Source organism: Cibotium barometz, chromosome 60, assembly GCF_041138505.1.
Source record: "Cibotium barometz isolate CiBa-2024 chromosome 60, ASM4113850v1, whole genome shotgun sequence".
Lineage (NCBI taxonomy): Eukaryota > Viridiplantae > Streptophyta > Polypodiopsida > Cyatheales > Cibotiaceae > Cibotium > Cibotium barometz.
Window position 1 is genome coordinate 2,429,395 of NC_141105.1, and position 19,273 is coordinate 2,448,667.

The following is a 19,273-nucleotide window of genomic DNA, read 5'->3' on the forward strand; positions in this document are numbered from 1 at the left end:
ATTTCGAATGTGATTGATATTGTAAGATTCCTCCCCCAAACCCCTTTTTGATGTCTAATATCTTCTTCTATAATCAATCCCTCTTCAGAAATATAAAAGACTTGTTTCTAACTGTTTTAACTTAGAGAGAGAAAATATTCTAGAGAGAGAATATTCAGATTTTTAATATTTTTGGATAGAAAATTATCTCATCTTATTAAAATAAGTTTCCCTGAAACAGAAATGCAAAAAGAACTTTCCAATGTGCAATTGGAATTAATTGGAAATGTGTATAAAGGACCTTAGTCTAAGGGTCTAGATTTTCAGAAATTTTTGGATTATGGTCCAATTAAGGTTCCTATGGACCAATAGCATCAATCCATGTGTAGGGAGGAGATAAATCCAATTTGAAAAAGAAGATACCCAAAAATGAGTAAATACTCACATAAGATGAAGAGTTGAAAATGTACAAGGTTTATTAGTAAAAAATTATGAGCAATATTAAAAGTATGACATATGTAAGGAAGAGGAGTTCTTTAAAGGAGGTGCATATTTCACATAAGATGAAGAGTTGAAAATGTACAAGGTTTATTAGTAAAAAATTATGAGCAATATTAAAAGTATGACATATGTAAGGAAGAGGAGTTCTTTAAAGGAGGTGCATATTTCACATAAGATGAAGAGTTGAAAATGTACAAGGTTTATTAGTAAAAAATTATGAGCAATATTAAAAGTATGACATATGTAAGGAAGGGGAGTTCTTTAAAGGAGGTGCATATTTCACATAAGATGAAGAGTTGAAAATGTACAAGGTTTATTAGTAAAAAAACTATGAGCAATATTAAAAATATGACATATGTAAGGAAGGGGAGTTCTTTAAAGGAGGTGCATATTTCACATGCTTGAATGAGTTTTAAACTCATAAAAATTGAGATATTTCATCTCTCCTCTCTCCTCATTTAAGTCTAGTTCCAAAAAGTTAGCTTAACTGACCTAAAAATGGTCAAATATTGACCAAACTGATTTAGAAAATTCTAGAATCAGTTTGTTTGGTTAGGAGCTAAATTTTTCCTATAAATAGAAGCCTCCCCCTTGTTGAAAAATATATAGTGTTTATGCATCGTTACTCTACTCCACCTAAGCCAGAAACTGTGAATTCATTTAATAATTCACTAGTTTTTGGAGCTTCCCTCTTTCTTCAATCCCCATTAGTGGCTCCATCAACATACTTAACCAATTGATTGGTTGGGGGCCTCTACCGTGAACAAAGAATCAAGCAAGTTGTAAGGTAATTAGTGAATATTGATCTTTCTATAATTTCTCAATGTTTCTCTCTTCTCAACCCCTCTCAAGCTTGAGAAGTTTAATTGGTATGGTTTTTTTTTAATGCTATTGAAGTTTGAATAGTAGTGAAGAGTTACATAATGCTATTGAAGTTAATTTTCATTTATGTTTAAATTCTAATGATTTTTATGTAAATTCTCTCTCTCACTCAAGAAATGGTCATACTCATGACCCATTCTCAATCCAAATCAAGCTTTTCATAAAGCTTTTCCTTAACCCAAGATTAAGCTATGCTTGAGGCCAAATTAATGGCTTTTTCTTATGCTTTTAGTTTATGTATATTGATGATTCAATCCATTATGGATTAAGGATCCAATTAGAGAATCATTTTAATTATTTCCTTAATGATAAGCTTTATCCCTTAGAAAAATTGAGATTTATCAGTCATAGCAGCGGAGCTATGGCAAAATTTTTATAAAAATTATGCATAAAAAATTTTCATTCAAAGCATAAAAAGAGGACTTCCTACCATATTCTAGGAATCATCATCCTAGATTAATTGAAAGAATTTCATTATAATCATGGAGAAATTGAATTTTAATATTATGCATAAAGGATAAATTTTTATATCAAAAGTGTTATTTTTACCATTTTTATTTTCATGCATAGAAGTATGCATAATGGATAAATTTTTATATCAAAAGTGTTACTTTTATCATTTTTATTTCATACATAAAAGTATGCATAAAAGAAAATTTTTATATCAAAAGTGTTACTTTTATCATTTTTAATTTTCATGCATAGAAGTATGCATAAAGGAAAATTTTTATATCAAAAGTGTTACTTTTATCATTTTTAATTTTCATGCATAGAAGTATGCATAAAGGAAAAAATTTTATATCAAAAGTGTTACTTTTATCATATTGGATTTCATGCATATAGGTATGCATAAAAGATATTCTTTTTATACTAAAAGTATGATTTTCCTCATAAATGGATTTTATGCTTAACTTAGATGCATAAGAGAAATTCTTTTATTCTAAAAGTATAATTCCCTACCAAATTGAAATCATGCATAAGAAGATGCATAAAAGATTGATTTTAATTTCGAAAGTGTTAGTCTCCTTAAATGGAATTTATGTATAAATAAATGTGTAGAGAAATCTTATATCAAATAAAAGAATTCTCTTTTAAAAAAAAAAAAAAGATATGAAATGTGATAAGATGCGATAAGAGGTGTATGAGATGTGATAAGAATTGATAAGATGCGTATGGAAAGTGATAGGATGTGATAAGAGGTGATAAGATGCTTATGAAATAAGTTAGGATGTGATAAGATGAATTAAGATGTGTATGGGGGGATGAGGTAAGAAGTGTATGTGATAGGATAAGATGTATATGGGTTGTGATAGGGCGAGAATGGATGGGATGTAAAAGATTAGATGTGAAGGTATATGGGGTTATATAAATGGGAATGTGAAAATGGATGTATGTATGTGGATGTGTGGATATGGAGATGGGAGTGTGGATGTATGAACATGAAAATGGATATATGCATGAAGATGTATATGCATAGATGTAAATGTGGATGTAGATGTGGATGTATAGATGTGAATGGATGTGGATGTATAGATGTGAATGGAAATGTGAATGTGGATGTATGTGAATGTGGATGTAGATGTGGATGTATAGATGTGAATGTGGAATGTGGATGTGGATGTATGTATGTATGTGGATGTAGATGTGGATGTATAGATGTGAATGGGAATGGGGATGTGGATGTATGTGAATGTGAATGTAGATGTGGATGTATGTGAATGTGAATGTAGATGTGAATGTGGAATGTGGATGTATAGATGTGGATGTATGGAAATGTGGATGTGGATGTATGTGAATGTGAATGTAGATGTGGATGTATAGATGTGAATGTGGAATGTGGATGTGGATGTATGTATGTATGTGGATGTAGATGTGGATGTATGGATGTGTATGTATGAATGTGGATATGGGATGTGGATGTATAAATGAGGATGTGAAAATGGAGGTAAGCATGTAGATGTGGATGCATGTATGTGAATGTGAATGTAGATGTGAATGTGGAATGTGGATGTATAGATGTGGATGTATGGGAATGTGGATGTGGATGTATGTGAATGTGAATGTAGATGTGGATGTATAGATGTGAATGTGGATGCATGGATGTGAATGTGGATGTGGATGTGGATATGGATGTGTATGTATGAATGTGGATATGGGATGTGTATGTATGAATGTGGATATGGGATGTGGATGTATAAATGAGGATGTGAAAATGGAGATAAGCATGTAGATGTGGATGTATGGATGTGAATGTGGATGTGGATGTGGATGTATGGATGTGGATATGGATGTGAATATATGATATGTGATGTGAAGGAATCTGAAGTGAAGAGATGGAAAAGGAGGTGATTGGATGAGTACACATATACATGGAATGTGGAATAAGTAATGTGGATTAATGAGGGATAATGTGGAAAAATGAGAGTTAATATAGAAACTGTATTTGTAAATTGTTTGTAAATGCTGTTTGTAAATGGCTGTTTTATGTCAAGAATGCTGGGGAAGCATTTTGACCGTCTTGTGATTAAGGTCGTGGAGACCTAACTGATAAAGTTGCAACTGCTGACGGAGAGTCAATGGAGGACGTCTCGCGTAGCAAGGTCGACCGAGGTCTTGACCAGCCTCGGTTCGATTAAAATGGTGAGCTTCCGGTACGGTGGATGAGGGACCAAGGAAGCGGCCTATGAGTGAAGCGCTAGGTCACCTGCGAAGGATCCTAGAGGGTGCTGACCATACGGTGCTCGGGCTCTGGGTCGCCTAGGATACCCACGCGTGCGTCGAGGAAGATATTGGAACAAGGAGTAAGAGTTGTTTTGTGAAACCGGGCATGGATCTGGTTGACTGACCTTGCTGGTCCTCAACGGATGAGTCCATGGCTCTTTTATATGGATCTGTTGGTTGATCTTGCTGATCTTCAACGAGAGTCCATCTTGATAAGTGATTATATTGCCGAGTATTATGGGCTAGGAACTATGGAAACGGCCTCTGTGTGGACAGGTGGTGAGCGTTCTAGTTGCCAATGATGCCATAGATACTCTGATGAAGGAATGATGGGAAATTATGAATCAACTGGATAAATTGGGAGATTGTGATCAGTGGTACTATGGTTTCATTAAAGGATTGTTTTAAAGTTAGCTGATGCTAGGAAAAAGGCAATTTTCATATTGGGTGTGTAAGTGGTGTGGCTAGTTTTATGTTTGCATGACATTCCGGCTAGGGGGCCTTGGAACTCTTTTCCTTGGTACCCGGGACAAAACCTAACCAAATTCCAAATTGGATCCCATCACTACAGTGGTTGGGCGGTTGGCTAACCCATGGGATCGGATGGGGTTAGGCTGGACTGATGGATCCGTAAACCGAGACTCAATTTCTGTTATTACGATAGATGAAGTAAGTCCCGGATAGTAATTGTTCTATGGATAGGAATCAACGGCTGTGCCTCTTGATGGGGAAAAAAGCGTTGATCCCAATGATCCAAGTGCAAGTTTCTTCCTTGATCCGACCGAGTATCTTTATAGGTGCAGTTGGATCAGCGTGATCAGTAATGATCTTGACTACGTTAGAGTAAAAAAATTATCCTGGTGGAATCGCCTGTGCTTTCCGGGTAAGGGAAGTTTTTCCGGGTTCGGTTTTGGAAAGACCGACGGATTAGTCTCTTGTCCGGATATCCGTGGACGAGGCCCCGAATGTGGGACCCCTGTCCCGTGCGAGAAGTGCTACTACCGCTGCTAGTACCCGAATCCGTTGCTGCTCGGTGGGAACAGGGGGACCTTACAGTTGGTATCAGAGCATTTGGTTAATAAAGATCAATTGAGAAGACAAATAGGTCAGAAATTTATCAAGAAACACAAAAAGGTTGTAATTGTGTGATATAATTCATACAATTTGATATTCAAATTGAAATTCGTAATTTGGTAATTGGGTCTTCAGATGGAAGTACCGCAATTATATAGAATCCTTGGCTTGCTTGAGGCCTAGACATGATGGTATTTACCTTATAATTCCAAGGGCCGTGACTATCCGTATATACCGAGAGTATAACTGCAGCTCTTTACTGACAGTATATACGAGTAAATCTAAGACTTGAAATTATAAGCGTTAATGCTATCCAGATGATGAATTTGAATGTGGTTGATATGATTTTTAATTCTGTTTGGGAACTGATGAATTGATTGGGATTCTGATTGAAAAATGATGATTTTTGAAATTTAGTTGAAATATAACTAGTTTTTGGAGCTTCCCTCTTTCTTCAATCCCCATTAGTGGCTCCATCAACATACTTAACCAATTGATTGGTTGGGGGCCTCTACCGTGAACAAAGAATCAAGCAAGTTGTAAGGTAATTAGTGAATATTCATCTTTCTATAATTTATAGATGTGAATGGAAATGTGAATGTGGATGTATGTGAATGTGGATGTAGATGTGGATGTATAGATGTGAATGTGGAATGTGGATGTGGATGTATGTATGTATGTGGATGTAGATGTGGATGTATAGATGTGAATGGGAATGGGGATGTGGATGTATGTGAATGTGAATGTAGATGTGGATGTATGTGAATGTGAATGTAGATGTGAATGTGGAATGTGGATGTATAGATGTGGATGTATGGAAATGTGGATGTGGATGTATGTGAATGTGAATGTAGATGTGGATGTATAGATGTGAATGTGGAATGTGGATGTGGATGTATGTATGTATGTGGATGTAGATGTGGATGTATGGATGTGTATGTATGAATGTGGATATGGGATGTGGATGTATAAATGAGGATGTGAAAATGGAGGTAAGCATGTAGATGTGGATGCATGTATGTGAATGTGAATGTAGATGTGAATGTGGAATGTGGATGTATAGATGTGGATGTATGGGAATGTGGATGTGGATGTATGTGAATGTGAATGTAGATGTGGATGTATAGATGTGAATGTGGATGCATGGATGTGAATGTGGATGTGGATGTGGATATGGATGTGTATGTATGAATGTGGATATGGGATGTGTATGTATGAATGTGGATATGGGATGTGGATGTATAAATGAGGATGTGAAAATGGAGATAAGCATGTAGATGTGGATGTATGGATGTGAATGTGGATGTGGATGTGGATGTATGGATGTGGATATGGATGTGAATATATGATATGTGATGTGAAGGAATCTGAAGTGAAGAGATGGAAAAGGAGGTGATTGGATGAGTACACATATACATGGAATGTGGAATAAGTAATGTGGATTAATGAGGGATAATGTGGAAAAATGAGAGTTAATATAGAAACTGTATTTGTAAACTGTTTGTAAATGCTGTTTGTAAATGGCTGTTTTATGTCAAGAATGCTGGGGAAGCATTTTGACCGTCTTGTGATTAAGGTCGTGGAGACCTAACTGATAAAGTTGCAACTGCTGACGGAGAGTCAATGGAGGACGTCTCGCGTAGCAAGGTCGACCGAGGTCTTGACCAGCCTCGGTTCGATTAAAATGGTGAGCTTCCGGTACGGTGGATGAGGGACCAAGGAAGCGGCCTATGAGTGAAGCGCTAGGTCACCTGCGAAGGATCCTAGAGGGTGCTGACCATACGGTGCTCGGGCTCTGGGTCGCCTAGGATACCCACGCGTGCGTCGAGGAAGATATTGGAACAAGGAGTAAGAGTTGTTTTGTGAAACCGGGCATGGATCTGGTTGACTGACCTTGCTGGTCCTCAACGGATGAGTCCATGGCTCTTTTATATGGATCTGTTGGTTGATCTTGCTGATCTTCAACGAGAGTCCATCTTGATAAGTGATTATATTGCCGAGTATTATGGGCTAGGAACTATGGAAACGGCCTCTGTGTGGACAGGTGGTGAGCGTTCTAGTTGCCAATGATGCCATAGATACTCTGATGAAGGAATGATGGGAAATTATGAATCAACTGGATAAATTGGGAGATTGTGATCAGTGGTACTATGGTTTCATTAAAGGATTGTTTTAAAGTTAGCTGATGCTAGGAAAAAGGCAATTTTCATATTGGGTGTGTAAGTGGTGTGGCTAGTTTTATGTTTGCATGACATTCCGGCTAGGGGGCCTTGGAACTCTTTTCCTTGGTACCCGGGACAAAACCTAACCAAATTCCAAATTGGATCCCATCACTACAGTGGTTGGGCGGTTGGCTAACCCATGGGATCGGATGGGGTTAGGCTGGACTGATGGATCCGTAAACCGAGACTCAATTTCTGTTATTACGATAGATGAAGTAAGTCCCGGATAGTAATTGTTCTATGGATAGGAATCAACGGCTGTGCCTCTTGATGGGGAAAAAAGCGTTGATCCCAATGATCCAAGTGCAAGTTTCTTCCTTGATCCGACCGAGTATCTTTATAGGTGCAGTTGGATCAGCGTGATCAGTAATGATCTTGACTACGTTAGAGTAAAAAAATTATCCTGGTGGAATCGCCTGTGCTTTCCGGGTAAGGGAAGTTTTTCCGGGTTCGGTTTTGGAAAGACCGACGGATTAGTCTCTTGTCCGGATATCCGTGGACGAGGCCCCGAATGTGGGACCCCTGTCCCGTGCGAGAAGTGCTACTACCGCTGCTAGTACCCGAATCCGTTGCTCGGTGGGAACAGGGGGATTTCACAGTTGGTATCAGAGCATTTGGTTAATAAAGATCAATTGAGAAGACAAATAGGTCAGAAATTTATCAAGAAACACAAAAAGGTTGTAATTGTGTGATATAATTCATACAATTTGATATTCAAATTGAAATTCGTAATTTGGTAATTGGGTCTTCAGATGGAAGTACCGCAATTATATAGAATCCTTGGCTTGCTTGAGGCCTAGACATGATGGTATTTACCTTATAATTCCAAGGGCCGTGACTATCCGTATATACCGAGAGTATAACTGCAGCTCTTTACTGACAGTATATACGAGTAAATCTAAGACTTGAAATTATAAGCGTTAATGCTATCCAGATGATGAATTTGAATGTGGTTGATATGATTTTTAATTCTGTTTGGGAACTGATGAATTGATTGGGATTCTGATTGAAAAATGATGATTTTTGAAATTTAGTTGAAATATAATAACTTGAGCAAAACCGCAATGAGGATGAATGGGACGAGTCCCTGTAATGATAAATGATGATAATGATTTCAACAAATCACTATGAGATTAGTGGATTGTGCTGTCAAAGTACTACTGTTAACTCTTGACTCGGTATATCAAGTTAAGGGATGACAAATTGAAAACTTGCTTGACTGAAATTCCCGTGGAGGAATGTTCAGAAAGAAAAAATTTCGATCTGATGGACCATTATCGTGTTAAAGATATGAATGATATGATCTGAAATGAATTTATTTAATGATGAGTTCTATATAAGGGATATTTATCCCCGTATTCTGTTGGGTTGACCAGAATATAAGGAACCCTAGAATAAATTGGATCTTAAGAAAAAGAGTTGTCCTCTACTTGGCGAGATGAGGACATCTCACACTTTTTTAAGTGGGGTAGAATGTAAGATTCCTCCCCAGCCTTCGAGGCATATAGGAGTAAGAATCTCCCTTTTTGATCTTAAAATTATTCCCTCTCAAAAATAAAAGAAAGATTCTGTTTAAAAAAAGGAAGACCCTTTCCCTAGAATACTTCTCAGGAGTCACGCTGTTTTAAGGATTCAGAACAATGAGTTCAGAAGTGAAAATCGGTGTTTTGGATACCAAGGTTTTGGTCTTCATTCGAGTACGGCACAAAAGAAGTTCTTTATCTATTGGGGAGTTTAAGAAGTTATCCCCCAGATATTGTGAGCCTTATCTGACTTCAAAGAAAGTAAGTGACTTAGCTTACGACCTTCTTTTATCTCCTCATCTCAAAGTTCTTAATGCCTTCTATAGAAAATTGTGCCAAACCCAAATCATGGAAAGACGGTAAAACTTCAGTGGCAAGCTACCGTTGGCTTCTAAGTTACGCTAGCTCCTTCCTTTATATAAGTCGTAACTTTTACTTGTCGCTCACAGTAATCTTACTCCCATCGATCTCCTTTCTTCCTAATCTCCTTCATGGCTTGGCAACAAGAATTAGTTTTATCCATAATGATTCCTCACCTTCAAGACGCAAGTGAGTCTGTGAAGAAGGATTTTATAGAACAGTATGAGCGCTCACTTTTCCCTCACTTGGGAACTTCTGTAGCGCAGACCAAATGGCGGACCTATCAAGACATAACTAGGGTAACACCCTGGGGTCAGCAGCACTTCCGTAACAATGTCCGCTTGGCCATGGTTATTGAAGCTTTGGGTTTGGGTCCCCAATACTACTGCGTCATGAGATCAAGACATCCTGGGTTTTCTGAGCGGGTCTTCTTACTGGCGTGTTTTCTTCCTCATGAGAAGATATGCCTTTACCCCGTTTTTGGCTTGCCTCTCAGAGGTCCTTTTGTTAGAACACCTCATACCACTGAGATAGGCGCAGCAATAACCCACAGAATCATTCCCATAGATGAGTTACCTTATACTTGTGCAGCTTGTGAGGACTGCTTTTGTGACCATATGATGGACGGGCTTATGGAAGTGTAAAGAGTTCCTCTATCTTTACTGTATAAGTTCCGAGAATGAATAAAGTTTAAATCTTGTTCGTATTTTGAATCTTGCTCTCTTTAAGACTTATCTTGGTGGTTAATCTTGATTAAAATTTTTCTCTAAGTCTCATATTCGTGAATCTTGCGAAATTATCACAAGTTGCGAGATGAGGACATCTCGCGTTTTTTAAGGGGGGTAGAATGTAAGATTCCTCCCCCAAACCCCTTTTTGATGTCTAATATCTTCTTCTATAATCAATCCCTCTTCAGAAATATAAAAGACTTGTTTCTAACTGTTTTAACCTAGAGAGAGAAAATATTCTAGAGAGAGAATATTCAGATTTTTAATATTTTTGGATAGAAAATTATCTCATCTTATTAAAATAAGTTTCCCTGAAACAGAAATTCAAAAAGAACTTTCCAATGTGCAATTGGAATTAATTGGAAATGTGTATAAAGGACCTTAGTCTAAGGGTCTAGATTTTCAGAAATTTTTGGATTATGGTCCAATTAAGGTTCCTATGGACCAATAGCATCAATCCATGTGTAGGGAGGAGATAAATCCAATTTGAAAAAGAAGATACCCAAAAATGAGTAAATACTCACATAAGATGAAGAGTTGAAAATGTACAAGGTTTATTAGTAAAAAATTATGAGCAATATTAAAAGTATGACATATGTAAGGAAGAGGAGTTCTTTAAAGGAGGTGCATATTTCACATAAGATGAAGAGTTGAAAATGTACAAGGTTTATTAGTAAAAAATTATGAGCAATATTAAAAGTATGACATATGTAAGGAAGAGGAGTTCTTTAAAGGAGGTGCATATTTCACATAAGATGAAGAGTTGAAAATGTACAAGGTTTATTAGTAAAAAATTATGAGCAATATTAAAAGTATGACATATGTAAGGAAGGGGAGTTCTTTAAAGGAGGTGCATATTTCACATAAGATGAAGAGTTGAAAATGTACAAGGTTTATTAGTAAAAAAACTATGAGCAATATTAAAAATATGACATATGTAAGGAAGGGGAGTTCTTTAAAGGAGGTGCATATTTCACATGCTTGAATGAGTTTTAAACTCATAAAAATTGAGATATTTCATCTCTCCTCTCTCCTCATTTAAGTCTAGTTCCAAAAAGTTAGCTTAACTGACCTAAAAATGGTCAAATATTGACCAAACTGATTTAGAAAATTCTAGAATCAGTTTGTTTGGTTAGGAGCTAAATTTTTCCTATAAATAGAAGCCTCCCCCTTGTTGAAAAATATATAGTGTTTATGCATCGTTACTCTACTCCACCTAAGCCAGAAACTGTGAATTCATTTAATAATTCACTAGTTTTTGGAGCTTCCCTCTTTCTTCAATCCCCATTAGTGGCTCCATCAACATACTTAACCAATTGATTGGTTGGGGGCCTCTACCGTGAACAAAGAATCAAGCAAGTTGTAAGGTAATTAGTGAATATTGATCTTTCTATAATTTCTCAATGTTTCTCTCTTCTCAACCCCTCTCAAGCTTGAGAAGTTTAATTGGTATGGTTTTTTTTTAATGCTATTGAAGTTTGAATAGTAGTGAAGAGTTACATAATGCTATTGAAGTTAATTTTCATTTATGTTTAAATTCTAATGATTTTTATGTAAATTCTCTCTCTCACTCAAGAAATGGTCATACTCATGACCCATTCTCAATCCAAATCAAGCTTTTCATAAAGCTTTTCCTTAACCCAAGATTAAGCTATGCTTGAGGCCAAATTAATGGCTTTTTCTTATGCTTTTAGTTTATGTATATTGATGATTCAATCCATTATGGATTAAGGATCCAATTAGAGAATCATTTTAATTATTTCCTTAATGATAAGCTTTATCCCTTAGAAAAATTGAGATTTATCAGTCATAGCAGCGGAGCTATGGCAAAATTTTTATAAAAATTATGCATAAAAAATTTTCATTCAAAGCATAAAAAGAGGACTTCCTACCATATTCTAGGAATCATCATCCTAGATTAATTGAAAGAATTTCATTATAATCATGGAGAAATTGAATTTTAATATTATGCATAAAGGATAAATTTTTATATCAAAAGTGTTATTTTTACCATTTTTATTTTCATGCATAGAAGTATGCATAATGGATAAATTTTTATATCAAAAGTGTTACTTTTATCATTTTTATTTCATACATAAAAGTATGCATAAAAGAAAATTTTTATATCAAAAGTGTTACTTTTATCATTTTTAATTTTCATGCATAGAAGTATGCATAAAGGAAAATTTTTATATCAAAAGTGTTACTTTTATCATTTTTAATTTTCATGCATAGAAGTATGCATAAAGGAAAAAATTTTATATCAAAAGTGTTACTTTTATCATATTGGATTTCATGCATATAGGTATGCATAAAAGATATTCTTTTTATACTAAAAGTATGATTTTCCTCATAAATGGATTTTATGCTTAACTTAGATGCATAAGAGAAATTCTTTTATTCTAAAAGTATAATTCCCTACCAAATTGAAATCATGCATAAGAAGATGCATAAAAGATTGATTTTAATTTCGAAAGTGTTAGTCTCCTTAAATGGAATTTATGTATAAATAAATGTGTAGAGAAATCTTATATCAAATAAAAGAATTCTCTTTAAAAAAAAAAAAAAAGATATGAAATGTGATAAGATGCGATAAGAGGTGTATGAGATGTGATAAGAATTGATAAGATGCGTATGGAAAGTGATAGGATGTGATAAGAGGTGATAAGATGCTTATGAAATAAGTTAGGATGTGATAAGATGAATTAAGATGTGTATGGGGGGATGAGGTAAGAAGTGTATGTGATAGGATAAGATGTATATGGGTTGTGATAGGGCGAGAATGGATGGGATGTAAAAGATTAGATGTGAAGGTATATGGGGTTATATAAATGGGAATGTGAAAATGGATGTATGTATGTGGATGTGTGGATATGGAGATGGGAGTGTGGATGTATGAACATGAAAATGGATATATGCATGAAGATGTATATGCATAGATGTAAATGTGGATGTAGATGTGGATGTATAGATGTGAATGGATGTGGATGTATAGATGTGAATGGAAATGTGAATGTGGATGTATGTGAATGTGGATGTAGATGTGGATGTATAGATGTGAATGTGGAATGTGGATGTGGATGTATGTATGTATGTGGATGTAGATGTGGATGTATAGATGTGAATGGGAATGGGGATGTGGATGTATGTGAATGTGAATGTAGATGTGGATGTATGTGAATGTGAATGTAGATGTGAATGTGGAATGTGGATGTATAGATGTGGATGTATGGAAATGTGGATGTGGATGTATGTGAATGTGAATGTAGATGTGGATGTATAGATGTGAATGTGGAATGTGGATGTGGATGTATGTATGTATGTGGATGTAGATGTGGATGTATGGATGTGTATGTATGAATGTGGATATGGGATGTGGATGTATAAATGAGGATGTGAAAATGGAGGTAAGCATGTAGATGTGGATGCATGTATGTGAATGTGAATGTAGATGTGAATGTGGAATGTGGATGTATAGATGTGGATGTATGGGAATGTGGATGCATAGATGTGGATGTATGGGAATGTGGATGTGGATGTATGTGAATGTGAATGTAGATGTGGATGTATAGATGTGAATGTGGATGCATGGATGTGAATGTGGATGTGGATGTGGATATGGATGTGTATGTATGAATGTGGATATGGGATGTGTATGTATGAATGTGGATATGGGATGTGGATGTATAAATGAGGATGTGAAAATGGAGATAAGCATGTAGATGTGGATGTATGGATGTGAATGTGGATGTGGATGTGGATGTATGGATGTGGATATGGATGTGAATATATGATATGTGATGTGAAGGAATCTGAAGTGAAGAGATGGAAAAGGAGGTGATTGGATGAGTACACATATACATGGAATGTGGAATAAGTAATGTGGATTAATGAGGGATAATGTGGAAAAATGAGAGTTAATATAGAAACTGTATTTGTAAACTGTTTGTAAATGCTGTTTGTAAATGGCTGTTTTATGTCAAGAATGCTGGGGAAGCATTTTGACCGTCTTGTGATTAAGGTCGTGGAGACCTAACTGATAAAGTTGCAACTGCTGACGGAGAGTCAATGGAGGACGTCTCGCGTAGCAAGGTCGACCGAGGTCTTGACCAGCCTCGGTTCGATTAAAATGGTGAGCTTCCGGTACGGTGGATGAGGGACCAAGGAAGCGGCCTATGAGTGAAGCGCTAGGTCACCTGCGAAGGATCCTAGAGGGTGCTGACCATACGGTGCTCGGGCTCTGGGTCGCCTAGGATACCCACGCGTGCGTCGAGGAAGATATTGGAACAAGGAGTAAGAGTTGTTTTGTGAAACCGGGCATGGATCTGGTTGACTGACCTTGCTGGTCCTCAACGGATGAGTCCATGGCTCTTTTATATGGATCTGTTGGTTGATCTTGCTGATCTTCAACGAGAGTCCATCTTGATAAGTGATTATATTGCCGAGTATTATGGGCTAGGAACTATGGAAACGGCCTCTGTGTGGACAGGTGGTGAGCGTTCTAGTTGCCAATGATGCCATAGATACTCTGATGAAGGAATGATGGGAAATTATGAATCAACTGGATAAATTGGGAGATTGTGATCAGTGGTACTATGGTTTCATTAAAGGATTGTTTTAAAGTTAGCTGATGCTAGGAAAAAGGCAATTTTCATATTGGGTGTGTAAGTGGTGTGGCTAGTTTTATGTTTGCATGACATTCCGGCTAGGGGGCCTTGGAACTCTTTTCCTTGGTACCCGGGACAAAACCTAACCAAATTCCAAATTGGATCCCATCACTACAGTGGTTGGGCGGTTGGCTAACCCATGGGATCGGATGGGGTTAGGCTGGACTGATGGATCCGTAAACCGAGACTCAATTTCTGTTATTACGATAGATGAAGTAAGTCCCGGATAGTAATTGTTCTATGGATAGGAATCAACGGCTGTGCCTCTTGATGGGGAAAAAAGCGTTGATCCCAATGATCCAAGTGCAAGTTTCTTCCTTGATCCGACCGAGTATCTTTATAGGTGCAGTTGGATCAGCGTGATCAGTAATGATCTTGACTACGTTAGAGTAAAAAAATTATCCTGGTGGAATCGCCTGTGCTTTCCGGGTAAGGGAAGTTTTTCCGGGTTCGGTTTTGGAAAGACCGACGGATTAGTCTCTTGTCCGGATATCCGTGGACGAGGCCCCGAATGTGGGACCCCTGTCCCGTGCGAGAAGTGCTACTACCGCTGCTAGTACCCGAATCCGTTGCTCGGTGGGAACAGGGGGATTTCACAGATATGATTTTTAATTCTGTTTGAGAATGAATGAATTGATTTGGATTCTGATTGAAAATGCTGATTGAAAAATGTTGATTTTTAAAAATTAGTTGAAATATAATGAAACCACAATGAGGGGGAATGGGACGAGTCCCTGTGATGATATTCATAACTAGAATGATGATAACGAATTCAGAAAATCACTATGAGATTAGTGGGTTGTGCTGTCAGATTGCTACTGTTAATACTTGACCGGTAGATCAAGTTAAGGGATGTCAAATTGAGAACTTGCTTGACTGAAATTTCCGTGTGGAGGAATGTTCCGAAGGAAACTTTTCGGTCTAATGGACCATTATCATGTTAAAGATATGAATGATATAATCTGAATGAATTGTTATTTAATGATGAGTTCTATATAAGGGATATTTATCCCAGTGTTCTGTTGGGTTGACCACCCAGAATATAAGGAACCCCAGAATAAAATTGGATCTTAAGAATAAGAGCTGTCCTCTACCTTGCGAGATGAGGACATCTCGCACTTTTTAAGTGGGGTAGGATGTAAGATTCCTCCCCAACCTTCGAGGTATACTGGAGTAAGAATCTTCCTTTCTGATCTTATAATTATTCCCTCTCTAAAATAAAAGAAAATTTCTGTTTAAAAAAGGAAGACCCTTTTCCTAGAATACTTCTCAGGAGTCACGCCTGTTTTAAGGATTTAGAACAATGAGTTTAGAAGTGAGAATCGGTGTTTTGGATACCAAGGTTTTGGTTTTCATTCGAGTACGGCCCAAAAGAAGTTCTTTATCTCTTGGGGAGTATAAGAAGTTATCCCCCAGATATTGTGATCCTTATATCTGAATTCAATGAAAGTAGGTGACTTAGCCTACAAGTTTCTTTTATCTCCTCATCTCAAAATTCTTAATGCCTTCTATAGAAAAATGTGTCAAACACAAATCATGGAAAGACGGTAAAACTTCAGTGGCAAGTTACCGTTGGCTTCTAGGTTACGCTAGCTCCTTCCTTATATATAAGTCGTAACTTTTACTTGTCGCTCACAGTAATCTTACTCCCATCAATCTCCTTTCTTTCTTAATCTCCTTCATGGCTTGGCAACAGGAATTAGTTTTAGCCCTGATGATTTCTCACCTTCAAGACGCAAGAGAGTCTGTGAAGAAAGACTTTATAGAACAGTATGAGCGCTCACTTTTTCCTCACCTAGGAACTTCTGTAGCGCAGACCAAATGGCGGACCTATCAAAACATAACTAGGGTAACACCCTGGGGTCAGCAACACTTTCGTAACAATGTCCGCTTGGCCATGGTTATTGAAGCTTTGGGTTTGGGTCCCCGATACTACTGTGTCATGAGATCAAGACATCTTGGGTTTTCTGAGCGGGTCTTCTTACTGACATGTTTTCTTCCTCATGAGAAGATATGCCTTTACCCCGTTTTTGGCTTGCCTCTCAGAGGTCCTTTTGTTAGATCACCTCATACCACTGAGATAGGTGCGGCAATAACCAGCAGAATCATTCCCATAGATGAGTTACCCTATACTTGTGCAGCTTGTGAGGACTGCTTTTGTGACCATATGATGGACGGGCTTATGGAAGTGTAAAGAGTTCTTCTATCTTTACTGTATAAGTCCCGTGAATGAATAAAGTTTAAATCTTGTTCTTATTTTGAATCTTGCTCTCTTTAATACTTTTCTTGGTGGTTAATCGTGATTAAAATTTTTCTCTAAGTCTCATATTCGTGCATCTTGCGAAATTATTCCAAGCTGCGAGATGAGGACATCTCGCGTTTTTTAAGTGGGGTAGAATGTAAGATTCCTCCCCCAACCCCTTTTTGATGTCTAGTATATTCCCCTGTAATCAATTCCTTTTCTAAAATATAAGAGATCTTGTTTGTGGCTGTTTTAACCTAGAGAGAGAAAATATTCTAGAGAGAGAATATTCAGATTTTGAATATTTTTGGATAGAAAAATATCTCTTATAATTCAGATGAGTTCCCCTGAAACAGAAATTTAAAAAAAATTTTCCAATGTGCAATTGGAATTAATTGGAAATAGGTATAAAGAACCTTAGCCTAAGGGTCTAGATTTTCATAAATCTTTAGACTATGGTCCAATTAAGGTTCCTATGGGCCAATAGCATCAATCCATGTGTAGGGAGGAGATAAATCCAAATTGTAAAAGAAGATACCCAAAAATGAGTAAATGCTCACATAAGATGAAGAGTTGAAAATGTACAAGGTTTATTAGTAAATAAACACATATGTAAGGAAGGGGAGTTCTTTAAAGGAGGTGCATATTTCACATAAGATGAAGAGTTGAAAATGTACAAGGTTTATTAGTAAATAAACACATATGTAAGGAAGGGGAGTTCTTTAAAGGAGGTGCATATTTCACATAAGATGAAGAGTTGAAAATGTACAAGGCTTATTAGTAAAAAAACTATGACACATGTGTAAGGAAGAGGAGTTCTTTAAAGGAGGTGCATATTTCACATAAGATGAAGAGTTGAAAATGTACAAGGTTTATTAGTAAAAAACTATGAGCAATACAATTTTGACACATATGTAAGGAAGGGGAATTCTTTAAAGGAGGTGCATATTTCACATGCTTGAATGAGTTTTAAACTCATAAAAATTGAGATATTTCATCTCTCCTCTCTCCTCATTCAAGTCTAGTTCCAAAAAGTTAGCTTAACTGACCTAAAAATGGTCAAAAAGTGACCAAACTGACTTGGAAAATTCTAGAATCAGTTTGTTTGGTTAGGAGCTCAAATTTTCCTATAAATAGAAGCCTCCCCTTGTTGAAATAAAGATAGTGTCTTATGTTTTGTTACTCTACTCCCCTAAGCCAAAATATATAGTCTCTTATGCTTTGTTACTCTACTCCACCTAAGCCAAAACATATAGTGTCTTATGCTTGTTACTCTACTCCACCTAAGCCAAAACATATAGTGTCTTATGCTTTGTTACTCTACTCCACCTAAGCCAAAATATATAGTGTCTTATGCTTGTTACTCTACTCCACCTAAGTCAAAACATATAGTGTCTTATGCTTTATTACTCTACTCCTCCTAAGCCAAAATATATAGTGTCTTATGCTTTATTACTCTACTCCACCTAAGCCAAAATATAGAGTGTCTTAGGCATTGTTACTCTACTCTACCTAAGCCAAGAACTGTGAATTCTTTAATAATTCACTAGTTTTTGATACTTCTCTCCTTCTTCAATCCCCATTGGTGGCTCCATCAACATACTAAACCAATTGATTGGTTGGGGGCCTCTACCGTGAATAAAGAATCAAGCAAATTATAAGGTAAGTATATTGAATTTTGATCTTTTCTATAATTTCTCAATGATTCTCTCTTCTCAACCCCTCTCAAGCTTGAGAAGCTTAATTGGTATGGTTTTTTAAATGTTATTGAAGTTAATTGGTGAATAGTAGGGAAGAGTTACATAATTTAATAAATGCTATAGAATTTAATTTTCATTTATGTTTAAATTCAAATGGTTTTTATGTAATTTCTCTCTCTCTCTCTCTCAAGAAATGGTCATACTCATGACCCATTCTCAATCCAAATGAAGCTTTTCATAAAGCTTTTCCTTAATCCAATATTAAGCTATGCTTGAGGCCAAATTAATAGTTTTTTGCTATGCTTTTAGTTTATGCACATTGATGATTCAATCCATTATGGATTGATGACCCAATTAGAGACCATTCTAATTGTTTTCTTAATGATCCAATTAGAGACCATTATGGATTGATGATCCAATTAGAGACCATTCTAATTATTTCTTTAATAATAAGCTTTATCCCTTAGAAAAAAAAATTGAGATTTATCAGTCATAGTAGCGGAGCTATGGCAAAATTTTTATAGAAATCACGCATAAGATAAATTCATTCAAAGCATAAAAAGAGGACTTCCTACCATATTCTAGGAACTATCATCCTAGATTAATTAAAAGAATATTATTAGGCATGGAGATGTGGATGTTTGCATGTAGATGTAGATGTATGGATGTGAGTG